This window comes from Glycine soja, chromosome 11, assembly GCF_004193775.1.
Source record: "Glycine soja cultivar W05 chromosome 11, ASM419377v2, whole genome shotgun sequence".
Classification (NCBI taxonomy): domain Eukaryota; kingdom Viridiplantae; phylum Streptophyta; class Magnoliopsida; order Fabales; family Fabaceae; genus Glycine; species Glycine soja.
In genome coordinates, this window is record NC_041012.1 from 25,938,222 (window position 1) to 25,947,585 (window position 9,364).

Consider the following 9,364-nt stretch of genomic DNA (forward strand, 5'->3'; position numbering starts at 1 on the left):
GCTTTGGGCCATGGACTAGGGGCAGTCCTTGTATCCCCAGATGATCAATGTATCCCTTTCATGGCCAGGCTAGGTTTCGATTGCACCAACAATATGGCCGAATATGAAGTGTGCGCCCTTGGGATTCAAGCTGCCATTGATTTTGACATAAAGCTACTCAAAGTGTATGGAGACTCGGCTTTGGTAATACGTCAGTTGAGAGGAGAATGGGAAACTAGGGATAAAAAATTGATACTCTATCAAACTTATATCTTGAAGTTAGCCGAATTCTTTGACAACATTTCTTTCCACCACATACCTCGGGAAGAGAACCAAATGGCTGACGCATTGGCCACCTTGGCATCCATGTTTCAACTTGCCCCACACGGGGATCTTTCGTACATTGAATTCAGATCTCGGGGCAAGTCGGCACATTATTGTGCGATAGAGGAAGAGCGACATGGGAAACCATGGTATTTCGACATCAAACAGTATGTCGAGAACAAAGAATATCCACCAGGGATTTCCGACAATGACAAAAGAACGTTAAGGAGATTGGCTACTGGTTTCTTTGTGAGTTGTACTGTCCTGTACAAACGAAACCATGACATGACCCTCTTGCGATGCGTAGATGCCAAAGAGGCAAACTACATGATTGAGGAAGTCCATGGGGGTTCATTTGGGACACACGCCAATGGGCATGCTATGGCCAGGAATATCCTTAGAGCAGGTTCTTACTGGCTCACTATGGAAAGCGATTGCTGCACCCATGTAAGGAAATGCCATAAATGTCAAGCGTACGCAGACAATGTCAATGTTTCGCCACATCCTCTGAACGTCATGTCCGCCCCTTGGCCTTTTTCCATGTGGGGGGTAGATGTCATAGGGGCCATCAAACCTAAAGCTTCGAACGGTCATCGCTTCATTCTCGTGGTGATATATTATTTCACCAAATGGGTCGAAGCGGCTTCCTATACCAATGTCACGAGGAGTGCAGTGGTCAGATTCATAAAGAGGGAACTGATTTGTCGATACGGACTCCCTAGGAAAATCATTACTGACAATGGCACCAATCTGAATAACAAAATGATGCAGGAAACGTGCGAGGATTTCAAGATCCAGCATCATAACACCACCCCCTATCGGTCGAAGATGAACGAGGCTGTGGAGGCTGCAAATAAAAATATTAAGAAGATTATTCAGAAGATGACGGTGTCATACAAAGATTGGCATGAGATGTTGCCTTTTTCCCTGCATGGATATCGAACCTCAGTACGAACATCTACTGGGGCAACGCCGTACTCCTTGGTTTATGGGATGGAAGCGGTACTCCCATTTGAGGTAGAGGTCCCTTCCCAGAAAATACTAGCGGAATCGGGCCTAGAAGAATCAGAGTGGGCTCAAACACGCTACGACCAACTCAACCTTATTGAAGGTAAGCGTTTGATGGCCATGAGCCATGGGCACCTGTATCAACAAAGGATAAAGAACGTGTTCGACAAGAAGGTGGGCCCGCGCAAGTTCAATGAGGGGGACCTTGTGCTGAAAAAGATATCCCACGCTGTTAAAGATAATCGAGGGAAGTGGGCCCTGAACTATGAAGGGCCTTTCATTATGAAAAGGGCTTTTTCTAGAAGCGCTCTGGTGCTCACCAACATGGATGGCGAGGAGCTACCCTCACCCGTAAACTCCGATGTTGTCAAGCGATACTACGCTTAAGATCTGGGGCTATTGAGGAAATCACTGCATGTTCTTTTATTTTTGTGTGTTCTTCTTGGTTTCCCCTAGGGATTCCTGTCCGCTGTAATTTTCTCGTCACAGTTCTTTAAAAGAAGAGAACATGGGTTTCAGGCTTCAGTTCTCACTTTGGTTTTAAACCATGTACAATTTGTGATAACCTGAGCCCTTTCACTGAGTTCATGGGGTGCCCCAAGCGCTTAATTAAAACTGAACCTAACTAGCTTTCACTAAGAAGATTGTTGCATTTGAAAACACTCATGCATACGCATACGCATGCATATTTTATGATAACAGTGGCAGAATCGCCTTAGGCAGTGGTCAGATGTCAGGACGAAGCTAAAGGCAGAAACCAATCAAGGTAAAATGGTAACACGGCCATAGTTTGCCGCGCAATGGCGTTTCCTACTTTCAGGTACTTAGGGATAGACACAAGTAGAGGCTAGGGTCATGACCGATGGATCGTCGTCCCTTGCCCAGCTCTGGACAAACAGAAAGCGCCGCTGCAAGGCAACCCAGTATCCATTAAATTCCCAGTAATTATTACTGTTATGTCTTTAAAGTAAATATTGGATGCCTAATATACCCTGAGGGGGCTCGGGTAAACGAACGCCGACCCATATAAGCTCTCTCCACTGAGTTGTCTAATGCCTGTAATATCTTTTCTGATGGCCGTGGTCCTGGAAGCAAGGAAAAAAATTTATAAGAATACTCTCTTGAGGTCATCCCAGCTCGTGATGGACCTTGGAGCAAGGTAATATAGCCAGTCCTTTGCCACTCCCTCTAAAGAATGAGGAAAGGCCTTCAGAAATATATGATCCTCCTGGACATCTGGTGGTTTCATGGTGGAGCAGACAATATGGAATTCTTTCTGATGCTTGTGTGGGTCTTCACCTGCAAGGCCATGAAACTTTGGAAGCAAATGGATTAGTCCAGTTTTAAGAACATATGGGACATCCTCATCAGGGTATTGGATGCACAAGCTTTCGTAGGTGAAATCAGGTGCAGCCATTTCCCTTCGAGTCCTCTCACGGGGTGGAGGTTGTGCCATGTTCTCAGAATGTTCAAAATCATAATGTTCAAAACTATAATGCTCAAAATCGCCAATAACAGAATGCTCAGGATGCTCAAAAGGTACTAAATGATGTCTAACTAATCTATGAAATGTCCTATCTATCTCAGGATCAAAGGGTTGTAAGTCAGATGGATTGCCTCTAGTCATACACTATATTCAGCATGCACAACTAGTTGCCTTCTTATACAAGTAACAGTGTAGGTTTGAACTACAGCTACCATTAAATGATATCCAAATGACTTGAAATTTTGTGAGCTACCTTATAAAATGACGAGAAGATAGCACAAAAAATTTTAAACGAAAATTCAAATTCTAACTATAGAAGCTAAAAATGATAAGTTAAGAAAAATAAGAGAATAATACTTGGAAAATAAAAAACTTTTGACAGAATCGCAATTTTTGGAAGAAGGAGACCTCATCTGGCCCATGGCGAGGTTCCATGGCAGGGGAAAGTTTTTTCTACCCCAAATACATATATAATAATAGTCATTCTGATACCCGGAGCAAAAGTTATGGTCGTTTGAAGTTTTGACAAAAATCAAATTTGCTACTTTTTTGGAACTTTAAAATCTGACCAAACTAAGGGCTCCAGCTATTTTTCCCACAAAATATGGATCAAAATAAGTGACCACAAAAAAATTCAGCCAAAAATAACAACTATAGCTACCAAAACAAAAAATCCCAATTAATTCAGCAAGAGTGGTCTCTAAAATTCGTCGCTAAGGGATTTCCACTACTACCCTGTTTTCCAGTTCAACAAAAGTGGTCGCTAAATCCGTCGCAAAGCACTATTCACAGCAAAACACAAAAACTGAAACAGGGAAAGGGCTGAACAAAAAAACTAAAACAAAACACACACTAAACAAAATAACAAGATACTAAACAATACTAACACAACACGAAAACTTAAAACAACTAAACATAAAACACGAATCACTAGCTATTATGAACCTTTGGACACTGCTCCCCGACAACAGCACCAAATTTGATCGAGGTCGTACCCGAATTAAATAAACATTAAAATGTAGTAACTAGGAAGTGATCTTAGGTCGTTTCCCAACGAGCAATGATACACCAAATGTTCATAATAGATAGTAATAAAACAGTAACGAATGGGGGGGTTGTTTGCTTTTGTAAATTAAACAACGAATAGATGTGAATTATAAAATATCAGAATTAAAACACGTTGCTTCCCCTTGATTCACAAGCAAGTCTCTTATCCTAGGTTACGAGAGTTTATCCTTTATCAATTCAACCACTTAATCCAACCCTAAATTAAATTACTAAGCGAAATTTAACATAAGACATTCATTTTGTGATTAAGCAACACATACACCAATTAATCATAAACGATCATTAAGCATGAACGTAAATTAAGTACAGAGACAATTAATCAAGCACTAAGCATGCATGAATTAATAGCAACAAATTCAGAGTAATTAGTGAAGAGGAAAAACTGAACAGAATTTAACAGTAAGAATAGAACCTCAAAGAGAACTGTGCTTGATCCTCAAGAGAAAACAACGCTGGAGACTTAGCCTTCCATTAATCAATAGAGAACGAAATTATAGATTGAAGAATGGAATTTTATTGCTAAAACGAAAAGTCAAAACTGGAATTGCAAAATGAAAGGTGTCTAAGAAAAGCCTAAAACTAAAAACGAAAATAGGAGAGAGAAAAGAGAAGAGAGAGAGAGAGAGAGAGAGAGAGAGAGAGAAGGGAGATAGGGCCTAAACTAGAACCTTAGTGCTCTTATATAGTTTTCCAGCCCCAAAGCTTACAAATCTTTTAAATCCAAGCCCATAAATAAAATAAAATCAAATCTAGATAAGATAAGATAAGATCTAGATGAAATAATATCTAGATGAGATCAAATCTAAATAATATCTAGATAAAATAAAGTCTAGATAAGATAAAATTTTGTAGAATAAAATAGCCTGCCCTCTTCAAGTGCAAGCCCAATTCTGGATTCAAGCCCAATGCTTCATTAATTCCTAAAATTAGATTAAAAACATCAAATTAGCTGAATAGGCCCAAATAATAAAACTGCCTAATTAATTTGACAATTAAGACTAATCAGTACTTAAAAGGGTGCAAAAAGGGTTAAGAAATAGGAGAAAATAATGGCACATCACCCTCCCTTGTTCTCTTTGAACAACCTAGTGGATGTACCCTCCACTATAACTGATCCACAAGAGATGTACCTTCTCTTGTTCTCAGTCAACAACCCAAGTAGATGTACCCTCTACTGGTACCACAAAGGATGTACCCTCCAATGTGTTAAGACAAAGTTCTCAGGCGGTTAAACCTTTGAAACTTTGTGAATGGGGATACAAAAGAATTCTCAGGCGGTTAGTCCTTTGAAATCTTTTGTATATGGGAAAGGGAAGAATCAAAAAAATTCTCAGACTGTGTCGTTTTGAATTCTTTGACAAGGGAGAAGGGAGACATAAAAGAATTTAGGTTGTTAGTCCTTTGTTCTTTTAGAAAAGGGAGAAGAGAGACACAAAAAGAATTCAGGCGGTTAGTCCTTGGCGAATTCTTTTTGGCAAAGGGAGAAGGGAATGAAAAAGATGAATAGCACAATTTTCAAGGTTTGGAAACCCAGAAAACTTTGGAAAGCTTTTGGCAAAAGGAAGAAGAAGAAGTTCAAAGAGATTCAGAAATCAAAGTGGAAATCGATTACCAAATCAGTGTAATCGATTTTGTTCAGAAACTATCACTAGTAATCGATTACCAAATGAGTGTAATCAATTACACAAAGCTTTTTTGTGAAAGGATGTGACTCTTCACAATTTAATTTGAATTCCAATGTTCAAACACAATGGTAATCGATTACCAAATCATTGTAATCGATTACAACATTTTGAAATCAATTGGAACGTTGTAAATTCAGTTGAAAGCTTTTTGAAAACCATTTTGCTACTGGTAATCGATTACAATAATCTGGTAATCGATTACCAGAGAGTAAAAACTCTTTGGTAAAAGGTTTTGAGAAAAATTCATGTGCTATGCAGTTTTTGAAAAAACTTTTTAATACTTATCTTGATTGAGTCTTATCTTGATTCTTGAATCTTGAGTCTTGAATCTTGATCTTGATTCTTGGAACTTGAATCTTGAAACTTGATTCTTGATTATTGAAATCAAATTTCCTTTTGAACCTTGAAGTGTTCTTGATTCAATCTTGAACTCATTCTTTGATTCTTGAAGTCATCATCTTTGTTAACATCAAGTGTTCTTGACTTTTGAGCTTTTTTGTCATCATCTTTGTTATCATCAAAACTCCTTGAATCAATCTAGATTCATCATGAAGTTTGCTTCTACACAATTGAGGAATACATAGGAGCAAGGGAAACACCCTTGTCAACCATAAAAAGATAAAAAATACAAAAGGCCCGTAGAAAGCTAAAAAGTACATAAAAGGGAAAAACATAAAAACATAAAAAAGGGAAAATAAAAAAAATTGAAGACATGATATTGCACACTTGATTAAAGGTTGTCGTCCCTTGTGATGGACACGTGGGGTGCTAATACCTTCCCTGGGCGTAAAGACAACTCCCGAACCTTTCACACTTAAAGTTCGTAGACCACACATTTCGGTTTTTCCGACATTTTCCTTGAATAAACGTTGGTGGTGACTCCACAAGTTTTCCTTCCTTGGAAGACGCACCCATGAGCCTCACGTCGCCCTCCCGCAGAAGGGTAGGTTGCGACAGTTGGCGACTCCACTGGAGACTGTTTTTGGAGAGTTAAGCCTTTTAAACTTGCACAATATCATGACTTCCCCTTTTGGTTAGTTTCTCTTTCTTACGTTCTTGTGTATAACTCCTTGATTGCTTCTAGTGTGTTTGTAAATATATGCACTGTCATACCCTAATTTCGTCCAGGGACCATTTGTTTGGTGGGATGCAACCTTCGCTTGACCGCTTCGAGGTACTTAACACCCATCGTTAGGCAATCCGTGAAGTTCCACAACATGCCAGAAGTCGAAAGGAAGCATTGTTGCGCAATCCGTAAAGTTTTGTAACATTCCAGAAGTCAAAGAGGAGATGGTTGCGTAATCCGTAAAGTTTCGCGACATTACGGAAAGAAAACAAGTATCGTTACGTAATCCGTAAAGTTCTATAACATTACAGAAAAAGAATCAACAAAAAAGCAAAAGGGGAGTGAGGCCTTCGCAGCCCAGGAGCTTGTGCCAGTAGCAAAGGATGAGCTTATTCCTCCTAAGCCGTTTATCATTGAGACTAATCCAGTCACTCAGGAGGAAGCAGCAGCTCAGGAGCCTATTTCTCCAGTTCCTATCTCTCCAACACCCATTACTGATGATTCCTAGCCACCTACACCAGCATCGAAGCTAGAGCAGCCTGTTCTCTAGGATCCACCAGCTGCTCTAGTGTTGGATCTTAATGAGCATGCGGAGGATCATCAGCAGGATGACCAGGAGTTTTAAATTCTACATATTTGAACAATTTATTTTTATCAGTTTATTTAGTTTATGCTTTATGTTTCAGTTATTTAAATTTCAGTCTTTAAGTTCCAATTTTTTAAATTTCAGTCAAATTTAAATTTCGGTATGTTTGTAGTTGTTTGTAGCTTGTGAAAAGCATGATTGAATAGTGACTTGAATGATATTCAGTGGTTGATTTTGATGCGAACTACAATATTTGTGATTGAACTGAATGAAGCAATTGTATGATTGAGTGAATTGAAATGTATAAATCTTTTGTCTTGATCAAGCGTGAAGTCATTAGAAGAGAAAGAACATGTAATTAGGATTATGACTGAAAATGGTAGTCGATTTGTCAGGTTGATTGTGAAGGAATGCTTTAACCGTAACCCGGTGAGAGTGTGATCCTTACTTTTGAGATAAGCGACTAACATTAAGTATAGACCTTTGCATGAATCTCTGAATTATGGAATGAATGCATGAATTTGAGGATGATGAAGGCCATATTTGATTGTAAATAGCCACTTAGCCAAAAAGTTGACCATGTGCATGAATGAATTATCCCTTTCACCCAGTTGAGCTGAATGAATGTTTAATTGATTGAACCTTGAGCCTATATAGTTTTATTTCCTGCTACCTTGTCTTAGGTTGTAGGAGAGCATCATCCACAGAAAAGCTTGGTTCAAGACAAATTTGTCCCAAATTTGGGGGAGTTATATGTCAAAGCAAATTTGTCCCAAATTTGGGGGAGACATTGGGTAAAGGAATGAAATGGTCAAAGCAAAGCAGCATACACACACAGTTTTGTGTGTTCAAAAAAAACTTTAAGTATAAATAAAAGTGTATAAAAGTGTGTGTGCTGTAAATCAATGAAATGAAAGCTGAGTGCCTAAAAAGGGGCAAGTATTGGGTTGGGAATTAATAAAAAGTAAAGGTTGATCTATGGATGAATGCTCTCCTAGAATTTAAGCTTTTGAATCCTAGAAAAACCATGATTTGTTGATAGCCCAGCCTCATTACAAGCCTAGAAAGCCCTTCGAATTTAGTTTGTGTGTTTATTTCTGTATGGCATGAGATGATTTGCAAATGTTGAGACTTGTGTTGGTTGTTGATGGATGAATAAGCCTAAACACTTGTGCTGGAGTGAAACAATGACTGTGAGGCTTTGGTTAATGATCCTTCCTTGATATCTGCCATTCTTACTAGCTTATTTCAGTTGTGAGGCTTAATAAATGTGTTCCTATCTTTGAAAAGCTGCATGTTTGTGAAAGACATTTGATTGAAGCATTCTATGACATTCATTTCATATGATTGAATTTTTTTTCTATGAAACAAGCACTATTTTGATTAACCACTGTATTTTGTCACTTGAGGACAAGTGAACTGTTCTTTCTTTGCTTGAGGACAAGCAAAACTGTAAATTTGGGAGAATTTGTTATTCGTCTTATACAACTAACTTTTGTATAGAAAACTTTTTCAAAACATGTATAGTTTCCCAAATTTATAGTTCTTTTGTAGGAATTTGTAAATAAATCTTGATATGTATAGATACCTGTCATTAGAGTATCTTTAATTGGAATTAATGACAAAATCTGTACAATTCCAGGTCAAAAGAGGCTAAAGTGTTGAAATGCTAAAAGGAGCAGTCGCGCTAAGCGAAAACTATGGGCTTATCCCGCATCCACCGCTATGCACGGCTTTAGCACGCTTAGCATGATGAGAGAATCTAGAAGAGCACAAGTGATGCAAGCTCCATTGGAGCTTGTAGGCCTAGGATCTTCTTCATCAATGGATTCCTTTGCTTCTTGGAAGATGAATGGCAGCGGAATGGAGAAAGGGAGAGAGAGAGGAGACGCCACTTCAAGGAGAAGATGAGTCTAGAAGAAGCTCACCACCATAGAAGGCCATGGATAAGAGCTTGGAGGAAGAATGAGATGAATGAAGGGAGAGGGAGAGAAGAGCACGAAATTTTGTGCTCTAAATGAGCTTTGAAATCTGAAGTTTAATATTCAAATCATCAAAGTTGAAAAAAATGCACACACATGACCTCTATTTATAGCCTAAGTGTCACACAAAATTGGAGGGAAATTCAAATTTCACTTGAATTTGAAATTGAATTTGTGGAG